Source organism: Spermophilus citellus, assembly GCF_964194105.1.
Source record: "Spermophilus citellus genome assembly, chromosome: 10".
In the NCBI taxonomy this organism is placed as follows: Eukaryota; Metazoa; Chordata; class Mammalia; order Rodentia; family Sciuridae; genus Spermophilus; species Spermophilus citellus.
This window is the reverse complement of record NC_138197.1, coordinates 117,076,442-117,090,036: the sequence shown is the minus strand read 5'-3', so window position 1 is coordinate 117,090,036 and position 13,595 is coordinate 117,076,442. Positions and strand designations below refer to the sequence as shown.

At 39.8% G+C, this 13,595-nt stretch overlaps 1 protein-coding gene across 1 annotated transcript in view; it reads right to left on the bottom strand.

Moving 5' to 3' along the window:
• ANO4 (anoctamin 4) overlaps positions 1-9,132 on the bottom strand; it is a 333,674-nt gene extending 324,542 nt beyond the window's left edge. Inside the window, exon 1 of the mRNA XM_081311559.1 lies at positions 8,940-9,132. The gene's annotated coding sequence lies outside the window, so the exon portion shown is untranslated. The remainder of the gene's footprint in view (positions 1-8,939) is intronic.
• Positions 9,133-13,595: the final 4,463 nt, after the last annotated feature.

Genomic DNA, 13,595 nt, shown 5'->3' with positions numbered 1-13,595 from the left:
AGGATTATTAGTTACTCCCCTTCCTATAATTGAGGATAAATAATGCACAAAGAAATGAAGCAACTTGCCAAAGGCCCAAAGGTAAGTACGTGGCACAACCAGAATGGGAACAAATTATTTGCCCCAAGCCTGGACTATCTACCACCAGGAGATATTTTCCTTTAATCCTAATTTTTTTAAGAAACCAGGTAGAAATATTGACTGAAAGCTTGCTTGGAGCAGAATGGAACACTGGTGATGAGTTAAAGATCATGCAGAATATGGAGTGAGAATTTCTGGAAACCCATAAATACTACTTTTTTGTTTCAAGGCATCATTTCCATTAATCAACTCACACAGAAGTTCTACACTGGACAGAACCTGGTTTTGTAGAAGTCACTCATTAACACACACATATTTTGTTGTTGTGCTCACCTGTAATCCCAGCGGCTCAGGAGGCTGAGGCAGGAGGATCGTTGAGTGCAAAGCCAGCCTCAGCAATGGCAAGGTGCTAAGCAACTCAGTGAGACCCTGTCTCAAAAGAAAACATAAAAAGGGCTGGGGATGTGGCCTCAGGGGTTAAGCACCCTGGGTTCAATCCCTAGTACCAGAAAATATATATTTATACGTATACCTCAGTGGTTTTATCCTCCATCCCTCTTTTCCTCCCAAACAGAAATTCCTTGCCAGTTTCCTGTAGGGTCACTTTGTAGTTCCCTACTCCTCCCTCTCCAAATGAGCTGTGCCCATTACTCTTCCCAGGGCTGCAGCTACCCACACTCAAAAGCTCCCCAGTTCTCCCAGCAGAACACTCCAATCTGTTTCTCTCAGACTCAAGTGAGATCCATTTCTATCCTGTGTCCTTCATTGAAATCTAACAACTTAACCCTTGAGAAAAATTCATGAGCTTTTATGTCCACAGCGCTTTTGCTTTAAACCAATTCAAGAACTATATGCCTGATTATAACTTTTGTTCACAGCACTCAAACTGTTCAACAGCTACATTTATTTAGGAGAAAACCCCTCAAGTTTCTGATCATTATGGTTTGGATGTGAGGTGTCCCCCTAAACTCCTGTTAATGCAGGAATATTCGGAAATAAAATGATCAAATTACGAGAGATGTAACCTACTGGGTGCATCCTGGGTTGAATGGACCGAGTGGGTGGTGACTGTAGGCCGGTGGGCCATGGCTGGAGGAGGTGAGTCAAGGAAGGGGACATCTTCCCTGTGATCCCTTCCTCTCCTCTTCTCTCTGCCTCCTCACTCTACCATGAGCTGAGTGCTTTTCCTCCCCTGAAGTCTTCCACCATGATGTGCTCCCTCACCTTAGGCCCAGAGCCATGGAGTAGGCTGTCTATGGACTGAGACCTCTGAGACCACGAGCCCCAAATCAACTTCCCTTCCTCTAAGTTGTTCTTATCAGGTCTTTTGGTCACAGCAACACAAGCTGACCAAACCAGTGGTCCGAAAGTAAATATTAGAACAGTAAGTCAGATAGAAAAAATGGAGATAAAATAATTTAAACACAATGTATATGTTACCTAAACCCAAAGAAAGCTGGATATGAAGGAAAGAACAAAAACGTCCTTTATCTATTTTTCTTCAGAGTACTTTTCACCTAACAAAATCTAACAAGATTTGTATTTCCTCATGCTCTCATCTGTTTCCTTCTCCTAGTCCTACCTGAAGGCTAGCAGGATGTGGACTGATTGACTGCTGTTTCTTATGCCTGGAGCATACTAAGTGTTCAATAAATACTTGTGGAGTGGGTGTGAATGAATGAATGAATGAAGCTTCTTTTCTATCTCATCATCTCTTATTCTAGGAGCAAACTTTACTGGCTTTCATGGACTGGCCAAGATATTTACAGATATTCCTCCAAATATTTCAAAATCTTTTTACGTTAACTTCAAGGTGGCGAGCCATCTGATCTGATCTAATTCTGAAGTGTACGAACCTATCAACTTGCCCTTCCCTACAAATATGTTTACTTATTCTTCTATGGAAAACAAAAAATGAACAAAGAGACACAGCAGAGCTCATCCTTTGGAAATGGACTGCATCTGTTGGAAGCAGAATTGTCTAAGCTACTTTTTCACTTTCGTGAAACTAGCTTAAGCACACAGATTCCAGAGGTTCATAAAACAATTGTACTCCTTGCAAATATCACAAAATTAATTGCCAAAGAAAAAGACACATAACTAAGTAATGAGGAATAAACAACAAAGGACCCCTGGGTTTCTTCCCACGATGGACAGTTTGTTCACAGGCACCTCAGTGAACAGAAGAAGTCTTACATTCTCTCCAGGTCTAAAGTGCTTGATTTAGGTTAGGTTTCCTGGCTCCATTTCCTTGTGATGACTTTGAATGTCAAGGTGGACCCTCAGGAATACAAGAGATTGGCGAGAAACAAACATCGTATGAGTTGTGTCCTTCCCAGATGAATAAAGACGTCTGATTTAATTAAACCTAAGGAGAGATTCTAAACAGATTTCCATTTGGCTTTCTTCCAGACTCTATTAATTATCCCTCAAATTTCAACACTAATAAACAGCCTTAGATCTTCTGACACCTTTCCCATCTCTCCCACTCAAAGATTTCTTGTCTTCCCCTGAATTTCCCACCTCTTCCCTTTATGCACCCCTGCTCCAAAGTCACCTCTTTATTGGTGCATCCATCAGATCTTTAGATTCTCACTCCTGCCAGCCCCTCTCTCTGGATTGCCCTCTCCACCTCTGGCCACATCTGCAAGTCTAAAGCCTCCTAGGCTTGCTATTTATAATAGTCTGCCTTGTAACTGGGTCATTTACACAAGGGACTGATCCTTACTGGTTTATGGTCTTTGGGAAGACAAGGATTATGTGGAGCTTTAGTTTAGTTTGTTTTGTCTTTTACATCTTTCTTTGCTCGGGACCTAAAACAGTGTTTTGCTTATAGAAGGCACTTAAAATTTTGTGTTGTTTACTTTATTAAAATTCATTCAGAGCCAGAGACATTTTCTGGAGTTTAGCTTAGAATTTCTAACGGATGACATCAGGATATCTGCCAATCTCTTTATCCTATAATTCATGGATTTGAAAAATTAAGTTCTCCACATAGCACCCCAGTTTCCAACACTAACATTACATGTGTTTTAGATGGTGATTCCCCACCCTCTGTTCAGGATTAATGGTTACCTATCATACTGTCATCACTGAACCAGGCCTTGGGGTAGCGAGATGAAAGTAGAGTCCCTGCCTTCAAGGAACAAAAGAGTCTATTTGGGAGAAGAGAAGTAATTATATTATAGTCTGTAAAGTCCTATGAAATCTTTGTCCTGAGGGATACAAGAGGACAGAAATGGTCTACCTAGCTCAGTTTTGGGGAGTAGGGGTTAGTAAGGATGTTTAAAACCTTTGAGGGAGATGATATCTAAACTTGCCTTGAAAGTTTAGCCTCTAGAGAGGACACAGTGTGTGCAAAGGCACTGAGGTAAGTAAGAGCTCTGTGTATTTCTAAGCACTGCAAATGGCTACGATATTTGTAGGACATTCTTCCACGGGGGCTTCAGAACAAGGAAGCAAGAGCTGTACATTACGATGGGCCTACTGTGCAAGGCCAAGGGGTTTGGTCTTTAACCTGCAATTAGTTGTGTCAACCAGACTGTCAATTTGAGATTCCAAGGAATAAGTTAGTTTTACTAAAAAATGAAAATGTCATTTTGCAAATTTGCAGCAACAGTATGAACAAGTTTAGCTAATTAATCTCTTTTGTTCAGTGAGGGAACAAAATCAGAAGCTAAAGATGTTTTGGAAAACTGGAAGACACGTGTTGCAATAACAGCAGAGGTACCTTTTTATGAAAATAACTTCTCTATGTGAAAAACACAGGCAAAATCGCCCAAGCAAATGATTTTCCAAATAGATTCTCTGAGAAATTGTGTGAAAGAATAACCCAAACATGGCTGGGAATCAAAAGACAGTAAATGCCATGAAGCCTAAGTAGACTCAGCTCCACGGGAGTGGTGGTCACATCTGGCTCTGACGGTTCTCTAAAGCTTGACCTCAGGGTGGACACAGTAGGCACTCAATATGTATCAGGTAAATTAAAGAATGTATGAAAGAATTGATCCAAAAACATCACCTGCTTTACAAAACAGAAATAATCATTTAAATCGTTTAAGTGCAAACAGAGGAAAACTAAGGACGGTGTTTGTAAAAATTTTTGATGTGTTCCTAAGAAAAGCAGAATTTCAAAGTAAAAAAAAAAAGTGCATTATCACACAAGCATGAACAAATTTCCATAAACATTTGCTCAATGTGACTCACTCTGACTGGTACAGTCACGTCATCTGCATGAAATGAACCCAGGCATAATGGACACCAGTGAGTTAGATGCCACAAAGCAGTTTTGTGAGCAATGAATGACATGGTAGTGTCAGCTGAGTCTCGTAGAAGGGGCCCACATGGGGAGTAGGGCACAGTTCTGGTTAAATGCACCTTGCACTCAATCCATCTTGCCCAGGTGCTAAGCAGATTACAGACCCTGAGGAAGTCACTCACATTCCTTAACTTCTGTAAAGTAAGAGGGTTGGTAAGATGCTCCTCAAAGCCCCTTTTGATGACAAGAGACATTTCAAAATGTCCATGGTAAGCAGAAAGCCATAAGCCACGTTCGTGAAGGTTTGACATTATCTCACTTTCCTAAGTAACTCTAATGATTCATCATGTCAGAGTTCTGGGGGGATTTATACAGCCGGAGGAAGGGACACTCTACCCCCTCTAGAAAGATCAAATATGGGTCATTTGTCTCCGAAGTGACCATCCATCTGGTATTAGAGAGAGATACAGGAACATTTCACAATGTTTCACTGTGAAAAAACTAAAGCCTTCTGAGATCATCTGGCCCAAACCTAAAGTAGCAGATACAGAATTTAGGGCATAGAGCCAGTCAGTGGCAGGGTCTAGACTGGAATCCTAGGGGTCCTGAAGATATTCCTGCATTGATTGGCTGTGGTCTCTGACACTCAGTCCCTCTTCAACACTCACAGGAGGTCCCCAGTGGGGGATCAACAGGAAAAAATGGAATTCCTGATGAATTACAGTATGTCTGTTATCCACAGAATGGTTGCTGGCTCACACATGCCAAAAGGTCACCCAGCAGATGCTGAAGAGGGGGTCAAAGATTTCTATTAGAGAAAAGGTTCACAAGACCTGTCATGATGTGTTTTTAACAATTTCTTGGATATTCAGACTTAAGAGCCAACAGCCTGACTGAAAGAATTAAATGCTAAATATAGTGAAAAAAAATTTCCCCTTCGTCTTACATTATTTTAGGGCTGTGATTTGGTGCTCCTCCAAAGTTCTGCCATCTCCCTCCACCACCCAGGAGGTAAAACTTGCAACATAAACATTTATGACAGCCTGGATAGATGATTTTGCTACTGAGGACATGGTTTTCTCCTACGAGGCTGATCTAGTGACTAAACTCCTAAATGAATTCAGTAGGGAGATCAAAAATGCAGGATTCAACACAGCTCATGAGGCATTTCTCCTGTTTTATACAATCTGTCTGAGTTGCCAAGTGAATAGCAAGTTCCTTTCAAAGTAGATCACCATAGCTGGTGTTAGAAGTGGTTTAGAATCTCTGCTAAAGAACAGGCCTCCCTGTAAGAAGCTTTACGTGGGAGTTGTACATTACTCTTTTTACTCTATAAAGGGGCTCATAGAGAGATGGTAAAAGGGAATATATTGACTTAATTATATTGGAAAAAGCAATAGGAAAAATTCAGCCAACTTCCTAATGATGTGATTCATGCAGTTCCCAAAGGAAGGCTGTATCATGTAATCAAACGATTTTACTTTGTATCATCTATAACCCAACCCCCCACCCCTTTACACAAAGACCTTTTAGACAGCAAACATGTCAAGCTTTGAGGGCAGTCCAACCTAGACAGATCTAGAATGTCATTAATTAAAATGCAAAACTGATTCTATTTCTGGTCCTGGTAATCAACTATGGAAAATAGTTTCAATGACAAGAATGTCTGCAGAAGCAAGAGGTTATATTTATATTAATGGGGGCAATTTCTTCGTTCAGTTACATGATTATAGTTTGAACATTTGCAGTTTAGTTACTAAAGTAGAAGCTGTAACCAACTCTTCATTAATCATCACACAATTCTCACTGTGCACATGTATGCTTGTTCACATATACACAGCAGAAGTGGGGAAGACAGAAAGCAGAGGATGAAAAATGGAGATGATTGATTCATAATACAAGCTGCAGGTTTCACATTAAAATATCAGCAAAAGAAACAGTCAAAGCACAGTTTTGATCGTAGCTGTAATTAAAGAGTGCGAAAAATGAATACCTGCATCTACACCAATCTAAGGTTTCTAGATCCATTTCAAATAAATTCAGTTTCCTAGGGTTGCAGGCAAAATCAATTGCAAGGACAGCAGCAAAATAAACACACACAAATAAAACCGTTGCAGTGACTTCCTCACACCAAGAGGCTACAGGCTCCACTCAGCATTGCTTTTATCAATTTTTCCTGCAGTAGTTTTCTATGCTGCCTTCAGAGACCCTGCAAAGGAATTAACATAACAGCATGCTGTGAGACAAGGAAATGCTGAAGAATGCACTCTCCTAATTCAAAGAAATTCCCCAAGGCATTATCTGGAAGTGGGATGGGGAAATCCTTATCATAAAAAAAAAAAAAAAGCTAGCTACAAAATGCTAGGCAATATCTCAGGAATTTTTCTTCTATTCTCTAAATGAGCATATTATTAAAAATATGCATACATAAGAGTCAAAAGTAAACAAACATCACATTTGTACATATGCTTATATATACATGTCTATCTATTCATGTATGTGTGTATATATATACACACATTTATGTACATACAATTCTGATTACATAAGGTAAATAATTTGTTTAGCAAAATAAAGAAAGCCTAAGGAATTTTTCTTTCAAAGCTATTGTTGCTACTAATTAAATGAAATCTAAATGCATCTAAGATTGCCGTGAAATACGGAGTCTATTTCCATGACACCCAACTTTCCATCTTGATGAATACCTCAAGTTGAGTTGCCAGGCATCAGACAAAATTCTTTCAAATGGAGAGGAAAAATTAAGCAAAGTTAAAAAAACATCATTAAGAATGAAAGTAAACAACTAAACATTAAAGAATAATCAGAGGAAGCAGAGAAGTCTGCCAGTCATATCACAATACTGCTGCAAACCCCGATTGAGTGCAGGAAAGAACAGATATCAGAACGGATAATTCAAACAATGATGAAAGTATTTCAAACATTATTTAAGGATTCACAGACTGCAGTCTGCAAGAAGAATCTTTTATTATTATTATTATTAACCTATTTGCAGATTTTACTCTTGAACTGGGGTTTCATGTAAATCATGTAAACACCTACAAATTCTGGCTTTCTACTTTACTGTGTGCTTTTATACTTTAACCTTTCACCACAAAAACAAAACACCAAATATATCTACTTAGGACCCAGGGAACAGGATAAAAGCATATGCCTGATGTCATCACCACTATTTTAAGAAAACTCCACACAGACTGTGGAAATAAAAGCGGTGAGAACAAGCAAGACAGTTTCAGAACTTTGCATTCCAAACTCCCAATGAGAAGGGAGAAAGGCCAAAAATTTCACCCTGAATTCCCCCCATCGTTCATCACACAAATCACAAGTCAGAGACTGAACTGCCTGGATGGCAATCCTTCCCAGAGGGAAAGGGACCAGTATTTTAAAATCCACATAAAATCAAATTAAAAAACCCATCTCCAGTCCAAGACTTGAAAAGGACTAAACAGAATCACAACTTCAAAGCATTTTCTTTAGGATGCTGCTTTGACCAAAATAATTCAACACACCTGCAAGCAACACAAAACAAAAAACAAAAACAAAAAAAAAAAAAGAAAAGAAAAGTAAAAGTAAAACCTGCCAGTCAAGAAAGACTCCTGCAATGCACAAGTTCAACAAGGTGAAACTGAAATTTTCTTAGTTTCCTCTGGGCTCCAAGAGGCAGCCCGTAATAGATTTGAAGTTGAGGTGCTCTTTGCAGCCAACCTCTAGAGACGAGGTGGAAAATTAGAACACTATTCCAAGAGTACTGCCCTGCAATCAACAGCCTGCCACGCACATGGTCTTCATTGGAAACCTGCTTATTTTCTCTTAGAAAAGTCTAACCATTCTGATGATTTTAAAGCATTTTATCTCCCAGCAGGATGGTAAAACTCTATTGTCAACTCAAAAAATGTTCTGCTCATCGCCACCCCACCACCCTCTGAAGAGACTGCGAACTACAGCGTACAGAACTGGGTTCCCTGAGACTCAGAAGGGAAGGAAGCAATGAGGTCATGCAATCTACGCCTTCTCGAGGGTGCAGGATTCCTCTCTCACTGCAAATGTTCCTGCCCAAGTTGTAAACCCCACAAGATACAAGGCCATCCATTCTGGATCCAAAGGCAGAGCAGCTAGCCCGGGTACCCACAGCCAACTCCGACATAACTCACACGTGTATTTTCTTCTTCACCCAGCAAGATGGAAGAGTTTGCAGTGTGGCAGGTCACCCCCGGCCCCTGCAGATCTGACAGCAGTGCCCCTCAGCACGCTGAGGATTCATCGTGCCCAAATTTGTCAGTCATCCTCCACAGACTCCCTACACACTGCTGCAGTTTACCATCGCGAACACATTTCCCAAGCTGCTGCTTCAAGGACAAAGAGAGAGCACTTATGTTTCCATCGCAGCCGAAGAGCTCAGGTTGATGGAAAAAAAATAAAAAGACAGACAACCCAGACAAATGACCCCAGGTATTTCAGTCAGCCAGATCCTTCCAGATTCATAAGAACAGAAGAAATGCAGAAGGAAGGTCACTAAGCTTAGCTGCGAAGAGAACGGATCAGTTCACTGCAGCAGAGCGGCTCATTCAAGGCAAGCACTTACCATAAAAATAGAGTCAACAGAAGGAGAGCAGAGCCTTCCTCAGTGTCTTCCGCAGAAAGAAATCCACCAGGAACAGAGGCCGGCAAAGTGATGAGAGGCGACCAAACCACCGCACACAACTCCTTTTCAGCCTCCCCTCAGACCCGCAAGCAGTTGTTTGTGATGTAAAAACCCTGAGAAGTCTGGAACAGGACTCTCCGGAGAGCAAGCCAGAGTGAAAACAGCCTGGTGAATTTCACCACGGTCTCAGAGCATCACGCCCAGGACTGGTCCTCCCCTGGGGCGCAGGGGCGGTATGTGGGGTGGGGGTGGAAGGCACCAGGCTGGGCTCAGGGAGGGGAGAAGAAGGGTGGAAGCCTCTTTGGAGTGGAAGGAACTACTGCCGGTGAGAACATCAGTATTCCATATCAGTTATTGCCAGTGACCAATCAGTCCAGCCAGGGGGCCCTGTCAGTGTGACAAGAGAGCAGCCGGTCCTCCGAGTGACAGGACAGCCCCCTGCCTCGAACAGAAGTTTGGCAGGATTGGCATCTTACCCTTTACCCAGTTGCTGTTAATATTTGCTTGTATTTGCCAACTCCCAAAGCCCCACAGTTACACAAGCCACTCAGGAAGTTTCAAAAGCATCCCATAGATTCTCTGCAATAAACCAAATTTGAAGCTCACCCTAAATGATATCTAACAGCATCTCAATGAGCAGACACTGGCGTGCCTCCGGGAGCTTCTTTGTGCCCAAAGTGCAGGTTAATATGACCAGGACAGAGCTTTCTAATTCATAAAAGAAATTTAATCAGACAAGGGTTAAAGGTCTCTTGAAGAATCTGTCAGTCTTCATTAATTTTCTTGTGTAGTACATGCACAGAAGTATTGTTAGAGGTGAGTTTCTAAGGATAATTGATACTTCCCTTTGAGGTCTCTTAAATCACCCATAAGACAGACAATAGTGTTTTGGCTGAATTATGATAATAATTTATAAGAACACTGATGTTTGAGAAACTCTGAGTTACTCTGACAGAAAAGAGCAAATTCCTTAGTGGTAAATGAAGGATGCATGGACAATTGAAAACTTTTCCTATTTGCTTTCTTCTCCATTCTCCATTGAACCCATAAACTTGGTACTTAATTTGTATTTGGTTGTGATGACTAAATTAGATCAGACAGAGGTTTCTGGAATTAAATGCCAGTTTAATTGGACTCCACAGTGAAACTTCAGAACTTTTTAACTTGGGGAGATCATCATTCACCTTACCTTTGTTAGAAAAGACAACTCCCTTGTGCCAGTCCAGAGTTGCTAGGAAGACAGACCCCCCCACCCATGTTTTGTTTTGTCTTGTTTCATGTGACTTACATGGCACGGGGTTTCTAATTTTAGATCTCTGTTTTGAACCTAGAAGTTGGACTTTGGTGGGACATTGTGATATGATTCCCTCCCATCAGGCACACTTGTGTTGAGGAGCCTGAATACCACAGCTTAAAAAAGGGCTGGGTTCCAAAGAAGCATCTAACTCAGCATCAGAATGAGTCACAGCAGGAGGCCATAAAAATGTTCCACACCAAAGATGAACATAATGAAATGAAATTTCTTAAATGAGGAAGAAAGGATGGTTTGCCAGGGTCATCCTATGTACATACAGTAAATAAGGAAAACCCGAGACACTCAGATTCTGTTTGTCACTCATCTCGTTTCATCTCAAATGGGCACACAAGTAAAGACCGTCAACTCCATGACCAGGTACAGACATGAATCCCTTTCTTCAAGAAGTTTATAGTCTCATGGACAAATTTAAATCCTCTTTTTAAAATTTCAACACTATGATCCTTGCCAAGACAGAAAATGTTCTACTTTTAAATGTCCTCCAGATAAAACCAAGCCTTATGAGGTTGGACTTCAGCCTCAAAGCTCTGAATTAGCCTAATAAGGTATTTACCATTATTACCAAATCCACTTGGGAAATATAAATGTACAAATACTTTTTAAATCGAATTAACACATGAGGTTCTTTAACTGATGTTTGTTTTTATCAGCACCAACATCTCCTTGCCACTGTAAAAATATGGGCAGCATATCAAAGAATATATTTAAAGGGAATATTACTTAAAGCTCCTAAATTAATTGAGATTAATACTGTTTATGAATCAGGTTCAATACTTTGAATATACAGGATGATAATGAAGCATGAAAAGGATAATACAGCAGAAATACAAATCACCTAGGGGATTAAATAATTGCACATTTATATAATAAGTCAATGAAAATCGATATTCTAGTCACTTACACAAATGCAATTAATTTTTAAAGTTTGGTCACTTCTCTATTCCTCCCTCCTCAAGAGATGATAGAAATGCCTCATGTTCAGACAGTGACAAACATCAATTAATTTTTAGAATGTACAAAATACTTACCCAAGTTAATTAAACTTGGGATGATATCATGGACTGTGTCTTGCTCACTGGTCAAGCACCAGCACTTAACATATAATAGGTTCTCAAAAATTATTTTGTTGGATGGCCATTTGACTGGACAAGAGAATGTGGCTAAAATTCTACAGCAGCACAATTTAATGTACCTATATGTGTCATTTGTTTAAAAAAGATAAAGCTTTTTCAGGAAATTTGCATGCAAGAAGCTTGCTAATAGAGCCCTATAAAGTCTGAAAGATAAGGATTCTTCAAGATCAGGCTTCTAACACCAGGTAGGCACAGTTCATAGAAGCCAGTTTCTACCTTCTGTAACCAACCTGAGGAAAAATAATGAAAGCATCCCTATTCCCTAAAGCACCACAAACTAAATGGCCATATAATTCCATTTTTTATGTGAGCATCTGTTAAAGGAGGCATGGGAATTGAAGAATTTTAGATAACATTCTGCTAGTTAATGGTTTTGAAAACTAAGTTATAATCTGCATAACAAAAAGCCTTTCATCTAACTTTCCTAAGCCAGTATCTAAAGGGACTAATACTTACTGAGCCCATTATACCAGACTGTATTGTGTGGCTTCATATATCTATCTATCTATCTATCTATTTCTTTCTTTCTCTCTCTCTCTCTCTCTCTCTCTCTCTCTCTCTCTCTCTCTCTCTCTCTCTCTGATATATGCATTCCTAGGACATGAGCACTCGAAACTCAGGGAGGAGATGGTCCAAGTGGCAACTCCCATATAGGAGCAACCAGAATTGCCTAGGAATGCTTCATGGGAGGGGTCTCCAAAATGTTTTCTGACTAAATATATGAGACTACTTAAGGACCCTTCCCACTCTGTCACATAAATTTGCATGAAGAAGGAATGAGACAGTACAAGTTAAAGCAAAAGAAAAAATTCATTTTATTTTATGCAAAGAAATGAATTATTGGTGCTTATAATTTTAAAAAATTTGGTTTTGTTGGATAATTTTTCTCAAATCTGACGGCACAAATTACATTTTAAAGCCAGGATGATTCATCCTCAATTACTAAAATAGTAGAAGTAGAAGGAAAGAATATTCCAGAAAAGTATGATTGACACAAACATCTAATTTCAAAATTGTCCTTCAGTCTTCAGAGGGAGGCTTAAAATGAAGAGAGAATAGGTTTAACTGCTAATATTTCCCTACCAGAGGTCACTCACTGGCTGAGAATAATTTCCCAAAGTGCTTAGTAGGCAGGTTTTCAAATATGCAACAACATTTCCAAATACATAATAAGTATCTGAGGCACATAAATATAATCATAGCATCCAAGTCCTTGAAAATTTGTTTGCACTCAGCATTCCTAAGCCAGAAGAATCCTATGGGATAGTCAAAGATCATATCATACAGAAAGAATCCATAAGATCACAGTCCTATGATTTCTCTCCTTTTTTTTTTAGAATATAGAAAAATAAATCAATGTCTGACCTAAAGAGTTATGGAAAAATAGGCTGACTTGGAAAGTCAAAATAAGGAGGTTGGGGAGGAAAGGAGAGGAGAGAGAGAGAGAATGCAAATATGAGAAAGCTAATGCATACAGCTAAAATTCTACTGAGGTGTCCTCACATCCAATTAGTCCTTAAATCTCATCAATGTAACCTGCTCATTTCTTTTCCACCTATATTAGGGATTACAATCAATTCAGAGCTCCATATTTTCTCTTAAACTATTACAGTGACTTCTAACCCTTCCCATGTTCTAAGCTAACCCTCCTCTTGACATTAGCATTTTCTTTCTAAAACAGAGCTAAGGCACCCATGCCATTCCCTTACTAACAAACCTGGAACGTGAAACCAAACACATCTCCAGCGGACACTCAGGGCCTTCTGCAATCTGATGTTAGGTTTCCAGTGTGATTTCCCACCATTACTTCCTCTATAGCCCATGCCCTCATTACACTGATTACTCATGATTCCCCACAGACATTATATCTTTGATCATGGTAATCTGTTTTTCCTAGAATAACCTTTCTTGCTTCTCTCCCTGGAGAAGCTCTACTATTCATCTTTCAAGGCCCAGTTCAGTGACATCTTCTTGGTAAAGCACAGAATGCCTCAAAGTGATTTAATCACTTCTTCTATGTATTTCTATAGCATTTTTTTTCTACTTTTGTATTGTCAAATGCAAATAATGAATACACTGTACTAAATTAGTGCCTCTTAACCTATATAATTGGGCTTCTTTGATATTTCCAGTGTCTTACCACACAAT